Source organism: Brachycentrus maculatus, unplaced genomic scaffold (assembly GCF_059751285.1).
Source record: "Brachycentrus maculatus isolate JH-2025_06_01 unplaced genomic scaffold, ASM5975128v1 h1tg000212l, whole genome shotgun sequence".
In the NCBI taxonomy this organism is placed as follows: Eukaryota; Metazoa; Arthropoda; class Insecta; order Trichoptera; family Brachycentridae; genus Brachycentrus; species Brachycentrus maculatus.
The window spans coordinates 655,409-677,397 of NW_028280963.1; the positions used below are offsets into that span (position 1 = coordinate 655,409).

The 21,989-nt window shown below is 32.0% G+C and overlaps 1 protein-coding gene and 1 pseudogene across 1 annotated transcript in view; one reads left to right on the top strand and one right to left on the bottom strand.

Moving 5' to 3' along the window:
* fz2 (frizzled 2) overlaps positions 1-21,989 on the bottom strand; it is a 200,360-nt gene that overhangs the window by 143,269 nt on the left and 35,102 nt on the right. The window lies entirely within an intron of this gene.
* The window catches only part of LOC148307060 (histone H2A-like), a 79,132-nt pseudogene continuing 62,382 nt past the window's right edge, over positions 5,240-21,989 (top strand).

Below are 21,989 nucleotides of genomic sequence, written 5' to 3' on the forward strand. Positions count from 1 at the left end.
TTTTAATATTTCATTGGGTTGTGCATTTCAAGTAAACTTCTTTATGATCTTTTCAGTTTCTCGATGTTTTACGTACGTTTCTCTTGTGGAGTTTTTACAGGCAACAAAAATAAACTTAAGTTAGCTTTCGTTCGAACATAAATGTATATTTTATCTTCTCAATAAAAACGTCTTTGTTTATGTAACAAGAGTCCTTTATATATATATATATATATATATATATATATATATATATATATATATATATATATATATATATATATATATATATATATATATATATGAATATATATATATATATATATATACATATATATATATATATATATATATATATATATATATATATATATATATATATATATATATATATATATATATATATATATATATATATATATATGTATATATATATATATATATATATATATATATATTTATATATATATATATATATATATATATATACATATATATATATATATATATATATATATATATATATATATATATATATATATATATATATATATATATATATATATATATATATATATATATATATATATATATATATATATATATATTAGATAGCGCCGGACATTCAACATTAATTGCGATAGGATTAATATCAAATGCTAATTAATTCATTGAAAATGAATGGTGTGATGTTTCATTACGTTCACTAAGTGGGGCATGGTAATGACATCTATATAAATAAATACGTTTATGTTCGTTTGGTAAAAATCACCAATCTATTAAAGTACTTATTCCCCGATTTCGTTTTGACACAACGTTGCACCCATAATATTTAGAAATTTTACATAAAAAGATTCAATGTGTGCTTTCTCTTTTCTTGTTTTTCCATTCAACTAGACTGAGCCACAGAAACGCGTGGTTTGGTACAGCTAGCACACAATAAAAAGATAATCTTCTGAAGATAGTTGGGTCGATAAAATTATTTACCATCTCTCCCGCTTTGTCTGATATTGGTAAGAAAAACTGCTTAGTGGCGTCATCGTAAAATAAATTTTGCGAAAAGTTTTTATTTTACTTTTTATTAAATGTTGAGTGGTAACAGAAAACAAAAACTGTTAAATTCAGTGACACATATTCCGCTGTAATGTCATAAAAAACGCAGAAACAATAGTAATAAACGTTCAGCTCAGACAATAAAGTAGTGGAGACGTCGTGAGAACATGAATACATCATCGCCGAGATATGAACCAGTGTGCAGAAGGATGGGGGCCGATTTCCTCACCACCAGACCACATTGGCTGATGTGTTTAACCGGATTTGGGTGTTAAACGACTTCCTAAATGTGTGTTTTGTTGACGGCCGTTGGGAAATAAAAATAATACGGGCAGAACAGTTAATGAAATTCGTGCATCTGGCAATGTACCGATCTCGGTACAATGTAAACAAAAAAGCTCTGTCACATGGATTGAATAAAAAGTTTCATGTAGTTATCAGCATTCCGTGGAAATTTTCAACTTGTTTTTACGGCTACGAAATAGTTCGTTATCGCAGTGTAGTGGATACCTCAATATGGTAAAGTTTACGAGTCATTGTACATAAAAACATATCGATTGTTAAGCAATTAAATGTCAATATTTCTAAGAGTTTAAAATTATATTCATGTATAAAATCAAAAAATGAATCTAAACAAGGACGCCAATTTAAGAAAAAGTTTTTAGTAGAAATAAATTAATGTAAACTTAGAGCTTTTTTATAATTATAAGACATGTACTGACTACTGGTACGCCATCTAGCCGACTAATCGGCTAGTCGGCTCAGTCAACAATTTTTCAAACTTTTTCCTACACAAAAAATTAAAATAGCTTTTTACAGGTGATTCACCATTAATAGAAAATAAAATAGAAGTAAAGTTTCATGATAACCTACCGCGGTCATAATGATTATTTCATTTTAAAAAGGACATTTTTTGTTATTATTTTTGTGATGTTTTTGCCTGGGTTTACAAGATACTTTAAATTAAAAAAAAAATCTGGTTTGACTGTAAGGGCGACTCATTGGTAGCTAATCGACAAAGCTCCAAAGTGCAGCTTTTAGAAGAAAAGAAATAGTATTTTAGAAAAAAGTTAAAAAGTAAATTTAAAATAAGATTTTCACAGAAACCAAGGTACATACACAAATGAAATCATCTCTTATATGTGTAATTTTTGTGTAAAAAAAAACAGAATCACTGAAATTTACCTTCGAGATCATTATTTGACACTAAATGACATATGACAGTTGTCATTTATAGTCATGAGATGTGTGATAGATTATTGTTATTAATGACGTTTTGATTGGATAACAGTTGGAAAAGTAAAAAGACGAAACAAGCACATTTTACTTTTCAATATTTTTTGATGAAAAGCAAAAAGTTCAAGTTATTTTACAGGGACACGGTAGTTTTGTATATTGGGTTCGTGTGTTTATTTGTAAAAGCGTTTATTTGTGTTGCCAGGAACATCGGCCTGTCATCGCTTCCCCAGGGCTGGCTGCCGGCTCCTCATGCGGTACCTACTCCATCCTCCCATCATCGTCTCACCAACGCGGGAGGGAATGGGTTAACCCTTAACCGGAACGGATTGAACTGAACTGAACATCACCAAGTTACGAGTGATTCTCGGAGGCTTGATTTTTGGGACGATTTTAACCAGCTGCCTGACATATATAAAATAAAACCCATTCGGGGATCCAAAATAAATGATCTGAGAAGGTACTCAGATCATTTATGGTAAGATATATATGTAGTGATTAGTGATTAGTCATATTCTCCTATTTTGTTTTTACCTTATGTTTTTTTTATACTTTCTCATTTAGCTCACTCCTTTCAAGAACGTCATAAATAAAAAATCGTCAATTTTCAGTTGTGCATGTTTTCGGAATGCCCAGAAAATGTACTATATCCCAGCAAAAGAGGCATATTCTTAACTTAATATTTACCCGTTACAGGGCAGAAAGTGTTGTTTTTGCACTTTGAAGAAAAGGTATTGCTTAATTATTTTTTTCAATATACTAAATATTTTTCAAATGGAGAAAAAACCTTCAGTTTTTACCTAAAAAGATCTGTTGCACAGTAAAAAGTTCAATAAGTGGCTTGATATCTATTTTTAATAGATACATTGTATTATATTTTTAAACTTTGAAAACGTTCTCCTGAAAAATCAAGTTTTTTGATTTATGACGTTCTTGAAAGGAGTGAGCGATTTGTTATATATATATTTTTTTATATTTTCTCATTTGTTTATTTTAAATGTGCTCCTAACCTTATGTCTTTTTTATTTATATCGTTTAAATATGCTTCTTCTGCACATTTATAATACCTGTTTATTGTTTTTATATTTTGCCATGTATTAGTATTAGTTTTGGTTATTTAAAAAAATATTTTTCCAGTCTTGTTAATCTTAATCCCATCTCCCAAAATGAGAAATATAAATTATTCATCGGGAATATTGTATGTATATATGACTCATGTACGTAATATGTTTTGAAAAAAAATAAAAAAAATAAAAACAGTGAATTTGAGGAGGTTGCCAAGATTTTTTTTTATAATGTCATAGAAAAAATAATTCCAGTCGAATACTCAGGGCCCCAGGAAAGGTAGAAATAAAACTCTAAACAATGATCCTATATTTATCGTTCATCAAAATAAGTCAAAGATGAATATGGAGATTTTGATGTTCTATTCGACATTGTCAGCGCTCAGAGACTCAAATTTTATGTCGACATTGACATCGTGGTGTGTCCCTCGTTTCATACAATTTGTCTTTGACTTGGGCTTTGACCTTTTCACCTTTTCCTCTCTCCCGTCCCTCTTCCAGATATTTTTACAAATTTACAATAAAATGGATACATAATCATATTTGTAATATGAATATTTATTCACATAGTATAGAACTTTCAAACAGCAAAATCAGTAGCAAAAGGAACACAATATATTTTTTTAAACCCTTGTCCGCACCCCAATGGTGCATAGGGCACTGCATTATATAAACGCAGTGTTATCTTGATCGATAACACACGAAGGAAAGGTGATCAGCCCTCCGCTTCAGGTACCAGTCCAGGTCAATATTGAATAAATATTAGAGTGAGAAAAAACACTTTTATTTATTTGACCCCCCCTGGGAATCGAACCCGGGACCTCCGGAACGGTAGCCGAGCGTGCTGACCATTACACTACGGAGGCGGACAAAATGAATCAAGGAACACAATACACAAATAAAATCAAAATTGGTTTAATGCGACTTGGATAGTTCTGCAAAACTATCCTATTATATATTTAGGACGGACGCGAAGAAAATCTGGACGAAAGGGTTAACAACAGAAGTTACTGAAATACCTTAATTAAGAATCTACGAAACTCACGAATCGTCAAAATAATTAACAAGGGTAAATACTTGTCCCGCGACTGTTCCTAAATCAACCGGAAGGAAATAATGCAGTCGAAATTGTAGATAATTTAAAATGTCTTTGCCGGATGCAAAGGTCGTTCATCGTTCGTCAGCATTCTTGTTTTGTGTAGCGCATATTCTGTTTAACACCTTTTATAAACTATACAAGACAAGCGTGTGCACTCGCACATGCGCACGCACGGACACACAAACACATGGACATACACACACACAACACATAACTGCACCAGATTTACCCGTTTCTACACCACTGTCTAAATTTAACTGAACTCAGGGTGAACGCGAGAGTATTATTACTTATAGCTTTGAGACATATTGTTCAATTGTCAATACGTGACATATGGAATGTATGTATTTAAGGCCCAGAATTCGATAAGTCGCAATATAATCTTCTCTGAACCCGGCTAACATTTGACGTAATTAATTTTTTTCTTAAAACAACGTTTGTATGGAATAAAAAGTTCATCTTCGAAATATATACACGGTTTGGAAAAGAAAGAGTTATTGAAAAGAAAGTGACGGAGTTAAAAAAAATATTCAAATATTTTTTCAATTTATATTCTAAAAAAACAAGGACGAAGAATCAATATACCTTGAGAACACAAGAGAAAAAAATGAGCGTGAACACAAGTCTAGCCCTTAGCGCGGTCGAGCGCCTTGTGGTTTAAACGCTTGAGATCTAGGCCTCAACTAAATAATCATAGCATTGAACCCGTATTTAAAAAAAATGTGTATTCTTACGATAGTATTTTATACGATAATACATTTTTTTAGTACTTCTGTAAAAAACGTGATCATGATTTTTCATACCAAACATGCTCATTATTATCAGACAACATGCTCATTTCGAGCTGGCTCAAAATTTGACAGTCGTTCAATTTTCGAGCATGCTATCTGAACAGGTTTGCTTATGAGCATGCTAGTAACGACGTATATTCCAAGTAAATGCAGCTAGAGAATATGCTTACTTAGTAGCCGTACTGTATTTACAAAAATGTGTGTTAGTACCTCTTTATTTAGAAAAAAATGGATGTGATTTAGGATTAGGTTCCTAAGATTTCAATAAAGTTTTCTAAGAAGTACGTGAAATCTTAGATTACTGCAAATTTTATTCTGGGTACTAAGTGTTTTAGCGAATACACTGCACAAAGCTGAAAATATGTAATTAAAGAGAAAGACATTTCAGTAAGTTTTATTAGTAATAAAGATTTTATACATGCAAACATTACGAACACAAAAAAGGCATTAAGTGGTGACGTTTTTAGTAAAATACATCATGGAGCTTTACAGATTATTAAAACTCATATCGTATGTATGCTTGTTAAAATATAACTTATTTATCTTATGTCCTATGTGTGTATTATTGTATTTGCAATATAACCTTCGAATCCTTAAACCATACTTTTATAATCTCAAAACGGTAATTATAATAGTCAAAATATTTGTACATCCAAGCGGACGATGCATCGTACAAAACAGGTAAGGTGTAAGTAATTTTCAGATGTAAAATATTGATGTTACAATGACTTTTATTTACAAAAAAGTCAGAGGTGTTATCTGAACTTCAATAATTTAATATTTTTTAATATGATATTTTTACCCTTTGGCGTAATTTCATCCCGCAGAAAAACTAACAAATCATTTTATACTTACGCTGCTGTTTACAATCATTCTTCCGATATAATTTATGGACTATTGGAGTCACTGATAAAACCCGAACGAATAATAAAAGTGCTGAATAAAATATCGGAGCAGAATCGGAAAAATATTCCAGGAATTGACGAGGGAACGTGAAATATTACGCTTTGAAATGAAGTTGAAAAAGACTCATAAAACAATTCGCCGAAGAGATTGAGTGAAACGAACATTTACAGTAGTAGTTTGCAAATTCGCAAAACAAATATCTCGAATGATGGAAATGTAAAGGCAATAAACCAATAGTAATAAACTCAAGTGCTGTTCTTACTTCTTCGGCAAACAAAACGAAGTTCAACTGTAAGATTTCAATTTTGTATGCTGTGAAGACGATTTCACAAAAACAAACAGCGATTCGAGTGCGCACTTTGATTACGCAGTGACCCCCAGTTTGCTTGGAATAAATTGAAAAATAAAATAAACGAAAGAATGCGTAGGATTACCGAGTTCTCGCCGTACTTGTCTCGGTGACAGAGGGGAGCTGTAACTTTGACAACTTTTCACTGTAAAAAATAAACTTTTGGTGGGGATTTACAAGTTTTTACGGGGAGTTTCTAACCAAAAACTTCCAACTGACGAGTGATACTTAAATGAAGATATTTTATTCTATTAACAAAAAATATATTGAATTTTATTTTAATAATATTGAAGGAGTATCTTGCCTACCTGAGAACGCTGAGATTTCTGTAGGACTCTTTCAGCTACGCATTATTTTAAAGTACTCGTATTTTAAAACAATGACTCTAATCCAGTCTTCGCCTGTTAATATCTTTGTCCATTAATTATTTGTTTAATTTATTTTGATGCGAAATATTTGTGTTCTAATTATATCCGCAAATATTTCTAACTAAACGGTCCGTTATTTAATACATGTATCAAATTGTGGTAGAGTGGGTTCGAACCCAGAAATCTGATTCAGAGTTCGCGATACTAACCACGGGACGACAGGCCGACACATTTTTAACGGGAATCGTATTGATCGATAGAAGTCCGTATTTGATATCGATCACGCGGATATGTACCTATGACCGGCCTATTTAAAAGAAGCGACTTTTACGCGGATGTACGTAAAAGTATATTAACGAGTTGAAATGAAAATCAGGTTTTACGTACACTTAAAAAATAAAAATAGATCATGTTTTACGATGAAACCATAAAAACTATAATTCCTTATTTTTTTAATATCCTTATTTTAACTTGATTCTTCAAAACCTTTGATAAAAATCCATAGATCAACCCTAAATTAATTTCTATTTTCATTAAAATTAAAAAATTAACCAAGCATCGTTAAACGTCATTCATAAGTGAACAGAACCTACTATGAATAAAATAAAATTTGAGACATCTGTATAAAATATTTCAATTTCAAATACTACGCGACAGGATAAAAGTTTATAAAAAATAGAGTTTGACACTGACGCGTCTAACCCCCCTTCTACAAGTAACCAGCCAGGGGTGCATAGGGGGTGCGAGTAGGGGTGGGGGGCGGGAGACAGAGAGAGGGTGGTAATGATAACTTTGGCACTTCCCCGGATTGATTGCCGCTGTTGGCGCATCTGATTTCGGAGGAAAACTTTTAAAAATTTCTCTATCTCAGTGTTAAATTTGCATTTAAATTACCTTTTTATTAAAACAAACTAAAGTCAGCTTGTTATTCAAATTTAGAAACGAGAAATATAAAGTAAGATGTATTTATATGGCCCTTAAGGATTAAATCCAACGATTGAGTGCAATAAAATAAATAAATAAAATATTCACAACATTTTGAGTGTGTGTCCAAATACTTGTTCATTAATCGGGGTTTTTCCCTATTTTTACATTTTGACATAGATGAAAAAGAATTTCAATCGTATCGTGTACGGTTGTCAATCATGGGTAGAATACTGAATGTTGCATGTGTATAAAGTAATCACTTAACCTATGACAGGTCATAAATACCCAGACTTCTTTATTCTACTTCGTCTCTGTTGAGATATCAAAATGGAAAAATTAAATATTGTTAACAAATTATTCTTCTCCCTTTTCTCGCCGCTATCTGCAACCTCTAATAAATAAAACAATTCGTAGTATGGATTATCGTTAATTCTATAAAGGCAAAGTTAACAGTCCTGCTTTAGAGCAGGGTATGACATTCTCATTGGTCAAATAAGAAGTAAATAAATTATTTAAAAAAAATATTTAAACCGTAGCATAATATGTGAATATACTCGTTTATTCCAAATAATTCAAACCTGAAAGCTATTTACTTCACAAATTTATCAATAATGCATTTAAATAAATGGATAATAATAACATTTTGACTTTGATATTTTTGGCGAAAATTATTTATTTTACTGTTTCAATTCTCTTAGTCAAATAATAAATATTGATAAACAGGTAAGGTATTTATTTTGCCACATTAATACACAAAGTAACGTATAAAAAAAGGAATAAATAGTAAAGAATTTTGATGACGACAAGCTTCTTGTTGAAACCGGTAAGTTAACACGTGTACTAATAATAAAAAGTGGTTAAAACAAAGTTGTTTAATTTTATAAAGTTTATAAAATGTGCCACAAAGTATCTGCAAAAAACAGTCAAGAAAAGTAAAGAATTTGACTAGACTTTGTGGCACAGTTGAGTAAATGCTTGATTGAAAAGCTAGGTCACGTATAATTTTGTACCGCCATTTTCAATTTACTTTACCGTCCTTTATTTCTTATTTCTAAAGTTAAGACATAAAGAGTAATTATTTAGAAACTTAAATGGTCCGAGTATTATTGTATTGAATATATATTACATATTTACAAAAACAATCAATATTTTTCATAAAGGTAATTTTTTTTCCTTTAATTTGCAGGTCGTTCAACATGGCCACTTTGTTTTCATCTAAGTTTCATAGAAATTGAAATCCCAAAACAAGATAAAAATAATTTTGTCTACAAAAACGGCAAAAAAAAGCGAGTGATTAAATTAAACATGTAAGCCAATAACAAGTAGAAGCCCGAAGCTAAAATAAAATGTTTTGCAAAAATATAAAAAGTATTGGGCGTAATAAAACGAAAGTTTGTATCGAATTTAAGATTGTCTGATAAAAAGTTTTTGGCTAGTCGGGGTGGTTGGAATTGCGTCTGTAGGGGATGTTGCCCACCCTCAGTAGGTGCTCACTACCCTTTACTAACTACGAGGCAGAGTGATCTAATTCTCTAAATTGATCACTTAGTTACCGTACAGAATGTATGACTGCCATGCTCGAATATATGTCATGTATGTACATACTCACGAGTATGTATTATGTACATTGTGTATGTATATAGAATATTATATTACAATATGTAGAGGACGTAAAATTGTATATTAGTATTTAGTTGGTTAAAACATACACAATATATGTATGTAGGTAGAGGAAACTATACGGATTTAACAAGTAAAACTGGAAAATCGCGAAAATGGAAAATCATAAGATCTTATTGATAAATAATTGTATAACATACATAATCCTATGGATAATTTTATTTTCATCATTAATTATTTGTTTAAACTTTAAAAAAAACAATTTATTTATGTTACTTTTAATAAGGTATTTGAACTACTGTCTTTAATTTGGATTTAAAAAAAATACAATGCGTTCCCTTATTGTCTTGCAGTAACAAGCATAAATGTTGTGTTTTATATGTCTTCCGATTATTTCAGCACTTAACTGTTAAAATTATTATTATCATTATAGTTATTTTTAAATAAATAAAAATTACTATTTTTTAATGTAGAAAAAGGTAAAAAAATTAGATTTTTTTTTCGTAAAAAAAATAGTAAGTCAGTATAATGTGCTTCTAGAACATCTCAAGATAAATTGTATATTGTGTCCACAAAGAGTCTTCTATCGGCTGGGATAGCCTTTGTAACCTAAGTCAGATCCACGTCTAACAGTTCAAACTAAACTTCCGGTGAATTGTCAACACAATCCGTGGAAAGGGCCAGGAATTTGATGTCTTGTAAGAGAGGTGAGCAAGTTTGATGGTGAAAACAGTAGCCTTAGTAAATTACGTAGACAACTAAATCATCTTTTAGCGCGACGTTTGTGGCCAGATATTTGTTTCTCATATGTTAATAATAAGTCAGATAAGTGAAGTAATTACAACATTTTGAGTGTGTCCAAATACTTGTTCACAAAATCTGGATTATCTCCAATTACAGGAGTTATTTTCATATTATTTTTTGACATCTCATCAAAGATGAAGAAGAATATGGAAGTCTGGGCATTTACGGGGCTTACGACCGTCATAGGCTGGTTTAAGTGATCACTTTACACACGTGTAACATTCACCAATTCTACCCATTATTGACAACCACGCTACTCAAATTCTTGGAAGTTCTATATATATGAACCAATTTAGAAACCTTGTTCATGAATCACTAGAACTTCACTAGAGACATCTATTGGTGAGATGTAAAGAAGCTTTTTACTAAGCAGAAACTCTTATATTAGTATGTGAGATCCGAATCCTGGATTGTAATCACACACATGAGAAAAGCCAGAAAATACCATTTTCATTTTTATTATTAAGCTTATAATTATTATATATTATTATTAAGCTTATAATTATTATATATAAAAATGAAAATGGTATTTTCTGGCGTTTCTCATGTGTGTGATTATAATCCAGGATTCGGACCTCACATACTAATATAAGAGTTTCTGCTTATAAAAAGCTTCTTTACATCTCACCAATAGATGTCTCTAGTGAAGTTCTAGTGATTCAAGAACAAGGTTTCTAAATTGGTTCATATATATAGAACTTCCAAGAATTTGAGTAGCGTGGTTGTCAATAATGGGTAGAATTGGTGAATGTTACACGTGTGTAAAGTGATCACTTAAACCAGCCTATGACGGTCGTAAGCCCCGTAAATGCCCAGACTTCCATATTCTTCTTCATCTTTGATGAGATGTCAAAAAATAATAAGTGAAATAATAATGAAAAGGGATGTTTTTTAACTGTCAATACATCAGTAATTTTTTAAGTCTAAATACCTGATGAATTTCATCAATTGTTTCTCTTGGGTACTACTCTAGATAACAAATTTACTAAAATCAAGATATTCTGTGGTGCTATGAATTCATAATATTGTAGTGAGCTTCCTCTCTTCGTTTGTGAAAAAATAAACTTTGTTAAATTTGTAAAATTCATCATTATATTAAAAATAGTAATTATATTTAAATACTCTTAATGACAGTGAAATCATTATAAGTTACAGCATGATCGGTTTTGGTAAAAAAGGTAAACATATTAAAACACGATCTGTGAATTTTCCGGCATATCATGATTATTTTTAAAGTAAATTTATTTTTAGACGTATGTAAACATATTTTCTAATTAAATACAAAGGAGGAAAAGAAAAAGCGGAAATTAAATACAGTGGAATAAAACGATAATTAAGTGGATTACTGATAAAACTGAAGATGAAAGCAAATGTAGAAATATGTTTGACAAAATTCTCATTATCGATACACGTGTCACTTGAAACGCGCCGTAATAATCACATAGTAATTGATACGAGTGACGATATTCCTCCAGGTACGGTGATCAAACGCGTGACTCTTTTGATAAGCTGTAAATAAATGTTGTAATTCAATACAATATTGGTGATTAATTTTACGTGGTCCAAATTATTTTCTTTTATTTTTTCAAGATTACATTAGTATTAATTTTTTCACTAAATAAACTAGTCATTTTTTCTATTATTCCAACAATTTCATAGATTAACTAAGAATGAAGATCACTGACAAGGAAAATAAAAAAATTAATTAATTTAAATGTTGAAGAAGATTGGTAATATTTTAAGTAGAAACATGAAATATTATATGTAGTTACCGTACTATTTTTTTATGTTAACTCAATTAGGAATTTAACTCTGAATATCGAGCATGGTAATCAAGCAAGTTGACCACAACGGAAAAGCTGACAGATAAAAAAATCAAACAAAATTTCGTCAAGTAAAATCACAATTTATCGTTAATGAAAATTCGGGAATTTTCATTTATTTCCTTAGTGAATCAATGTAATAAAACAGTTTTTAAAAAAATATTAAGTTATCGTAATAATTGGACTAGTGGGTGGAGTAACAACTAGAGAGGGTTAAGGAGCGGGACTTGGTTTAATGGGAACATTGACAATAATGGTGATGAATTTCGGAAAGCATATCATTTATTTATGTTTTATCCGTATAATAATTATAAGTAAGTCCACGGTGATATTTTGTGATTTTAATTTTTGGATTTCTTGCAGTTTGGTCAATATATATTTTCCATCACAATCTCCACAATGTTATAAAATAGAAAACCACAAATAATGTGCTTCACATTAGGTATAAAAATATCTTTATATTTTTCTCATACGAAAGAAAAATTCAATTATTTGACAATTTATGCAAAAGTAGGCGAGCCATTAGAATTGTTTTTGACATCTCAACACGGATAAAGAAGAATATGGAAGTCTGGGAATTTACGAGGCTTACGACACGCGTGTAACATTCACCAATTCTACCCATGATTGACAACCACACTACTCAAATTCTTGAATCTTCTGGATATATTAATCAAACTCATAACACAATATACGAGAGTTCACTAGAGACATCTATGGTGGGAAGAGGAAAGGTTTTATGTAGCAGAAACACTATCATTTGTATGTATGTGAGGTCCGACTCCTGGATTATACTCACACACTTTGAGAAACGCTTGAGAACATCGTTTTCAATTTTTATTTTAGGTTTTATTATGACCAGTTTATTTGCACCATTTTGAGTGTGTCCCAATACCTTTTCACAAATCTGGATTATCTCCAATTAGGATTTACTTTTTACAAAAATAATGTAAAAAATTACCTCAAATTGGAGATAATCCAGATATGTGATCCAGTATTTGGACACACTCAAAATGTTGTAAGCCATTAGTTCATGTTTAAATTATTTCAGTCACTCATTGGCACCCCCCCTGTAGTTAAGATATTCTAGGCAGTCAGTTTCCTGTTAACTGGAGCATCTCTCTCCAGGGGCAGTGCCTGGATGCATCTCCACGTGACTTGCATTCCTCTCGGCACTGCACTAAGCTGTACTCTACAACACACTCCTACTACATGACTTACATGCTCTGCCTATACTCGTACCCCGCAGGAACACGGCGCAGTAATGTTGTTTTGGAAACTCTAATGCTTCACCCGGGTCTGGCATTTGATGCTTAATCTCTTGGTTTGGGACGTGGAGACGAATTATTTAAAGCTTGATAAATAAGCTTTCAAACGTACAGTTAAAAGTTTTCAAGAATTCTTTACAATATTAACATATTTTTATGAAAAACAACGTTATAAATCAAAATATATGTAAACAACATTTTCAGTGTCTTCAAATCCTTCTTAAGCTCTCGATTCGTAAGATATTAAGGCCTAGTAATTAATAGTCCGCAACTCAATTTTCTTTAAAACCAGGTAACACGAAATTAAATTGAAAAAAAACTAGTTTTTCTTCGTAATAAATATACGGGTTTGAAAAGAAAAAGAGTTATTGAAAGATAAGGAGTTAAATAAATTATAAAAATATTTTTAAAATATTGTTCCAATATACAATACCTTTTCATCTTGGTTATGATATCAATAAAAATCTTACGTTTTTCTGTGTTAATTTTTTAAAAAGAATATTAAATATAGAGCACTGGCTACACGATGTGTCGCAATTTGTATTCAAATACGTATTTATAGTACGGGAAGAACTGATCATAAAAAAATCAAATGAATATATTATGCAAAAATGAACGCTAAAAGGATGGAGAACGTCAACATGTCTGTGAATATAAATTAAAATAATATTTGGGTACAAAATGGTGACGTCATTATTTTTGTAACCGTAGGTAATATAAAGAAAACAGGACCCATGAATGATTCATTCCGACCGCAACGCATTCAGGAGAGTGTTATGTGAAAAGCGCATCGAGAAGCGAAGTTGCAAGTTGGAAGTTGCAAGTTGCAAAGTCATCATCACTTGGCATAATGACATCGCAGCCCCGCGCCTTTCTTTCATAATTTGGGCAATATCATCCCCTAAGCTCTAGAAGGGAAAACATCCCTTCCACGGCCTTTCACGATTATTGAGAGAATTTTCCACCCTCGAGAATAGACGCATAAACAGAGCCGGATGGACTATTGAACACATTTTAATTGCTGCATTTCTAACTGGTTTGAGCTACATTTAATATTATTATTTTGGACTATTGAACACATTTTAATTGCTGTATTTCTAACTGGTTTTAGCTCTATTCAATATTATTTTTGTTGTTTGTAGTTAAATATATTTTTTTAATTTTTAGCAAAAATATTCGATTTACCCAACTTATTCGTTCCACAGATCATAACAGAATTAAATTTTGATGTAAATCAAATATGTAAATTGGTACGTGTAGCTACATACGTAGGTGAATAAAAATTATATATATATTTTTTCATACACAAATATTAAGTAATTTTACATTAATTACCGATTACAACTAGCACATAAAATATATTCAAATATTATAAAGTGCAAAAGTATCTATATAAATGTTTGTTTGTTTTAAATCTTAAATCATCTAAAGTAATTCTCTAACTTATTAGAAAATTTAATTGACACGACGTAGCATTCCAATTTGCGCATATGTATATAAATGAAAGAACTTTAGGTATATAAATAGATGAAACACATACGTACATGTACTGTAAAACACAAAGAAAGGAGTTTTGAATCTTGAAGAAGTTGTAGACTGATTGAATTTTACGGAGTTTCAAAAATTTGCCGTGCAGTTTGCAGGACCACTAGCCCTGCTCTGCGTCAGAAACAAAATGGCCACCGATTCCCTCGAGAAGTCTAACAAGCTTTGCTCCAAGTGAAATACGGAATACGTAACGCAGGCGGGCACTGTCATCTCTCGTTACAATGATTGATTGATGCGAATGCAGCCAGCGATGCTCATTCTTGCGTTTCCTTGATTGACAAGATAATACGGGTTGGGTTATACTTTACTATATCATTACACACTTAGTTCCACTTGAATAATAAGTACCTAGATATGTAAAGTAATGCAATGAGCTTTCGCGTTGTATTATAATCGAAATGTTGCACATTTCTGTAACAGGGAATACGAATCTAATAAATAAATATTCAAATCGAATGAATCACGAAGAATATGGCGATTACTGAAGATGCGAAATCAAATTGTACTTATCATGTATTGTAATTAAACGAAGATATTACAAAGGAATGTAAGGCTGAAATAGGGATAAATGAAAATACTGAGAAGAGTTCTGTAAGGTAATACGTACATGTTCTTTAAGGTTATGACAAAGAAAGTATATGTGGCGAATGTGAGCCTGAGAACAAAATGAGGACGGCCGAAAAAGACTTGGCACGATCAGATCAATGAGAACCTGAAATCTTGTGGTGTCAAAAGTCTACGTAATCAGAGGGCATGTATGACTAGATGTATGGATGTGAAAGAAGCGAGGAGTGTATGTCAGGACAGAAGAGTGTGGCATTCCATCCTCTCTGCCTGCCCCCGCGGAAAGAAATTGCGTGATAGTAGTAGTAGTAATATGTATAATAACTATGGGTTTTTACAATAATAAAATCACGACTCCCAAACCTCACAGGCACCGGCACCGTATCGACGCGGTTTGAACACAATTGTTAATTATATAAAAGATATTATATAATTATATATTGTCCGCCTCCGTGGTGTAATGGTCAGCGTGTTTAGCTACCGTGCTGGAGGTCCCGGGTTCGATTCCCAGGGGGGGGGTGAAAATAAATGTTAGTGATTTTACATTGTAATATTTATTTAATATTACCCTAGACTGGTTCCTGATGCGCAAGAGTGATCACCTTGCCTTCATGTAAGTAATGATCAAGATAACACTGCGTCAATTCGAAACAGTGCCCTATGCACCATTGGGTGTGGATAAGGGTTTTAAGTAAGTATAAGTAATATAAAAGAAATGTGATTAGTCCTGCGCTCAGGTCAATACAAAGGAATGTTAATGTCAAAGTAGATAAAATGTGAAAATTCCGAATTTCATTCTACTTTTATATCGTAAATTAAAGATTAAAAATATATACGTATATCTTAACTTTCTTTGATGTCACGTGGTCAATATTCCATACATAGAGTTAGAACGAGACTACACAGCATCAATAAATGTATCGTTCGGAATAGTAAACAGGTGGGTAAATAAGGCTTAACTAAAAATAAAACTAAAAAGGGAATGTAAAGAAAAGCCCAGAAGACGGAGTAGTTGGAAATAAAGTGAAGGGGTAGTGCTGGTGATGGTAGGGGGGAGGGGTAGGTTAGGGAAGGGAATGTTGGAACAGACGCTCATGAATTAATCATGCGTAATACGGAAAATATAACATTACTTCTCCACCGCTGGCAGCCTGATTGATCTTCAGAGGGAAGAAAAACGGTGGATTGGCTCCGGCATCAAAGGAAATTCCGGGTTCAAACGTCGCCACGTGAAATCAAATCTCTGTAATACATATTTTTACATTTCATAAAACTCAAAATATCAAACTGGATTCAGGAAGGCAGTACTTTTATACTCGACTCATGTCTAAAAAATTCCAATTTTTTCTGCTATATGTAGCTTAGTCCACCTCCGTAGTATGTTATAATGGTCAGCATGCTCGGCTACCGTTCTGGAGGTCCCGAGTTCGATTTCCAGGGGAAGTCAAAAAAATAAAAGTGATTTTGTCAATCTAATATTTATTTTATGTTACCCTGGGCTGGTACCTAAAGTGGAGGGCTTATCATCTTTCCTTCATGTGTTAACTATCAAGATAACACTGCGTTAAAAAATGCAGTGCTCTATGCACCATAAGGTGCAGATAGTGTTTTTTTAAAAATTTTGATATAGTTTTGGAATACGTTAAAAAATCGTGTGAGTAAGTATATTACAAACATTGGGAAAACTTCTTAAACATTTTTCGAGGTTAACTTATTCAAACAGTTGTCGATTGAAAGGTTTTATTCATGTAAATATAAGAATTTACAATAAAACATTAAAATATGCATTATAAAATAGCCTATGTGCTATGAAATATGCTATAAATAGGCTATGAAATTTTTATAGTGGTAGTTTTCACTTAAACACTTGTGTGGTGAAACTTTATATACATATAAAAACAAATAAATAATGAATTTTGACAAGTACGGCCAGCTCGAAAAATTGTATGGCCTTTAGCAAGATAATAATCATAATTTTGGATAATTTATATGGCACCATCGTAGAATACTACATCAAGGGTGCTTCAGGATGAAAATTAGGAAATCTATTCCATTTGATGCTTGAAACAGATTTTGGTAAACAAGTAGCTGCTTTACATCTCACCAATAGATGTCTCTAGTGAAGTTCTCGTGATTTAAGAACAAGGTTTCTAAATTGGTTCATATGTTAAACTTCCAAAAAATTGAGTAGTGTTTTGTCAATAATGGGTAGAATTGGTGAATGTTACACGTGTGTAAAGTGATCACTTTAACCAGCCCATGACGGTCGTCAGCCCCGTAAATGCCCAGACTTGCATATTCTTCTTCATTTTTGATGAGACATCAAAAAATAATAGGAAAAATAAATAAGGATTGTTTTTAAACAATTAGTATTAATTCGTTTTATTATAATATAAATAGGATATTTACTCATCCAAATAAAATTATGTTGAGATTTCCTGCTTGAAAGAGAAAACAACTCTGAAAAGATTTTTTGTGAAAAGGAAAATACCGCTATGTGAAGGGTTATAAAGAATGGCTGATTGTGTATTCACGACTGTCGATATTTATGAGAAGATTTCGTATAACTCATCGGTTTCGCATTCAACAATCGTCGAAGCGTTTTTGGTAAAAGCGGTGATATTTTTATGACGACCGTTCCGCGAGTACCTACCGAATACGGCGTTATTGTAAAATGGCCGAATGCTTTCATAAGCCTTTCATCTTTGGAAATCCATAATTCTAATGCAGCAACCGACTGCGCTACAGCTCTCAGCCATTCCCAACAAAGGGAAGCTTTTCGGGTTTTTCCATACCATTTTGTGGCGCCCGCACTCCCGACAAAACGGATTCCCTACGAGTGAAACAAGCGGAGGGCTTTCTGCAATACATTTTGTTATTGTGAGCGAAATTGTGAATGAAATATAAATGGAAAAGAGGGATTTTATGAAAATTCTATAAGAAACTTAATAATATTTGTGCTCGGTTGCTTCACTTTGTAAATATGCGTGGAGAATATATCAAAGGATTCTTTGGCGCCTTTCAGTTGGTATTGAAAATATTTCAAATATGGTATATCTGGTATATATGATGTATCATACAAATAGCAATAAAAAGGAAGTATGAACATCATTAATTTTATCCATTCAGAGTAAATCTTCTAAATTTTCTGCATAAACATTGGAGTTATTTTTTGTAACCTGAGGTCTTTTTGACTTTAATCGCTTATAGGAGTAAAATTTAGCGTAAATAAGAATAAAGAAACTATTAAATATTATCGTTAAATGTACCAAATAAGGTTGACAATAAATATATTTTAATTTTTAAATATGTAAGTAATTAATTCTTTATTGTTTTCATTAAAAAATAAGCACATTTCGAAAAATGTGCTTATTTTTATAGTGAATCTAGAGCAGAGGTTTTGAGCTCTTTGGGGTCAATTTTCTTAAAATAAAATCACTCCAATTGATTTCTAATCGCTTCCTTGTGTCGATATAGCCTACGCTAGAAATCCACTAATTTAGGGTGTTGGAGATAAAAAAAAAACAAGAAAATATTGTAATTATACCTGTTTTAGATTTAATAATGACGTGTTTAAAATGTCGATCATTAGTTTTCGTCGCGGTTTCATGCCGACAGTTACTTGTGTACAATGTGTTGTCTGTAAAATTATTAGAAAGGTGGTGATTGCGTTTCCATTTGAAGCAAGGGACATTGATAGATGTGTGGTGGAAGGGCAGACGGTAGGTACCGTGTGATCGTGAGATAGCACACGCCCATTTATACCGCATGCACCCTCCAACATCCACCCACACCCACACCCACACCCACTACCACAGCGTTATCCCACGTACGTGCTACACGAGTATTGTGCATGTCTGAAACTACCATCTATATTACTTGTTTTGTTTGTTTGGGAAAAAGGAAATCGGTTAAAGCGACCCCAGACATGAAAATAAAGGAAAGTCAGCTACCTATTAAAAACAAAAAGCCTCAAAAAGGTATGTCAACGATTTATTTCGGTTTTAATTTGTTGACAGAAATGTGCTTTCTTTGTTTACATCCAATGGTGTATAGGGTATTCAATGAAATATTCGCAACTACTTTAAAATCTTATTCAACAAAACGGTTTAATTACTAAATTTTGCAACGTATTTTATCAAATTATTGGCTGCTTTCACGTATTAATATGGAATTGGATATAAGCTATTCTGTTGATTGTGTCATCCGTAGAAACCTAAAAAATAACCTCAAGCCAGCAGAAGCTTCAGAGATTCTAAAATAATCGCGAAAGTTCGCTTGTATTGTCATCAACTCCAAAGCTACTCGTCCGGTGTGCGGTTACTTAGCGGATTTCGTCCAAAGTTGCACAGAAAATTTCCCCATCAATTTTAGGACAAGAGGAGTTAACCAAATTAAAGATCTTTTCTTTATATCATTATTTTTATATTTCATTTACATACACACAAAAAAACTTTTCAAAAAGAATATTTACAAACACACTGATAAAAGTATAAACATGTAATTGAACTAGGCGTAACTGGAAATTATTTCAGAAAAAGTACTTTTAAAGCATTTTTTTGCAATGTGGAAGAGGTTAGTGTACAAAGAATTGCGATCGAATGTAAATACCGTTTTCCAAATTGTCATTACCATTCATACTAGTAAATCAGTTCTACCGATCAATGCGGGTCTATCTAATATCTTGAATTCTAATATAGTCACCAAAGGAAAAAGATTCACCAAGCAGTTTTTTTTTCGAATAATAAATAATAAGTTGATATTAATGTAGTAATCATTACATGCTTTTAAGACCGTTAATTAAAAAAAACATATTTACATTCATGTGATGATGTTCGATGTTAAAAATTAAAATTGACATAGATATTATCGGTGGGGGAGTTGTAAGTGACTTCTTTGACATAAAGAATAAAAAGGAGGAAAAAGAGTAATGATCACTAGATTATTCACAAAGAAAATATAAATAAGCTGAACACATATTCCGTTTGATGTAAACACGATTCTTCTACCACGACATCCACCCCTGTTCCTTGCAGCTCGCTCTAGTGAGGCAGCGACCGTTCGCACCCCAGACATGTGCAATGTGCAGGACTCCTATGGCCGCCATACCGTTGTATGGGGTTTGCCAAGGATCGTGCTTTGTTCCCGCCGACCGCGCTGATCGGATCTTTTTGAACTTTCAAGTATCGCAGATAGCTCTGTCGGCGATTCTTTCTTTCCGAGTTTTGTGCGGGAGTTTATGGCAGTAAATACATGAAAGTTTGGCCTGCGGATATTAGCTCGAGATAGAGGATGTAAGAAAAGGATATTGCGTAACCACTCGAGAGGCAGAGGGCAATGTAGGGCTGCGAATGTAGCGTATTCCATAACGTATGTTAAATTTGAAGTAAATTTAACGGGGAATGTGCAAAAATGTTGTACTAGTACGATTACATCAATTTGTTATGGTTTCGATGTACAGTAAAACCACGATATAAACCAACTAACTAACTAACCATCACGCCGCCTTCCCGCAGGGGTAGGCAGAGAGAATAGAAAACAAGTAAACAAGAACCCAGAAATTCAGAGTATTTTTTTTTAATTAACGAGTTTTTAAATATTTTTTTTACATTGATATCAATTACAGTAAAACCTCGATATAACGGACCCCTATTTAACGAACTTCGGGTAAAACGGACGAAAAATATTTTCAAATGTAAAAAAGATTAAAAACGTCATGTTAATATCGCACATTCAAGTGTTGCCGCATGTAAACAAAAACGGCCAATCACGTCATACGTCTAGCACTAGAATTTGAGAGATAATGCAGTCCTGCTCGTAGACTAGCCGGAGCAACTACAATACAGATTTGTTTAAATGAGAAATATTTTACAATTAAAACGTAACTTTGTTTTAAAATCACTATAAATATGTTATTGTAACTTAATTATAATGTCTATCGGCTAGTTTTGAAACCGGTAGACAATACGAATCAATTAATGAAATTATAATTAAGTTTTAATGAAATATTTACAGTGATGTTAAAACAAAGTAACATTTTAAATATAAAATGGAAAATCACAAAGTTAGTGCTTCAAATATAAATTATATAGAAATATTTTAATTTTATGTTATTTTCGTGGGCTCGAACCTAGAAATTCAGAGTCCACGACACTGACCATGGGACTCTATGGGGTTTCATGTTTAGACGGCTTACAGCTATACTATTTATGAACATTTTTATAAACACATATTAAAACAACGCAATTTATCAAAAACTGGACGTACAATATTTCCACACTCATTGATTTTTTATATTTTTACCATCAAAATCAGAAAAAAATCGGTATTTTGAAAATTATTTCAGAACAATTCGCTTCATAAATATACAACAATCTAAGAATTCTGATAAAAAAATAATCTAGATATAGTTTTGTATCATACTGAAATAAGTTTCATTCAAAACACAATCAGTATTTTTGATTTTTAGATAATCAGGAATCTATTTGATTAAACTAATTTTTTATTGATAAATACATTACAAAGGGCCCGATTTTATTATTCAATGAATGAGTTGTATATAGATAATAAGGAAAACAACGAACGATTTT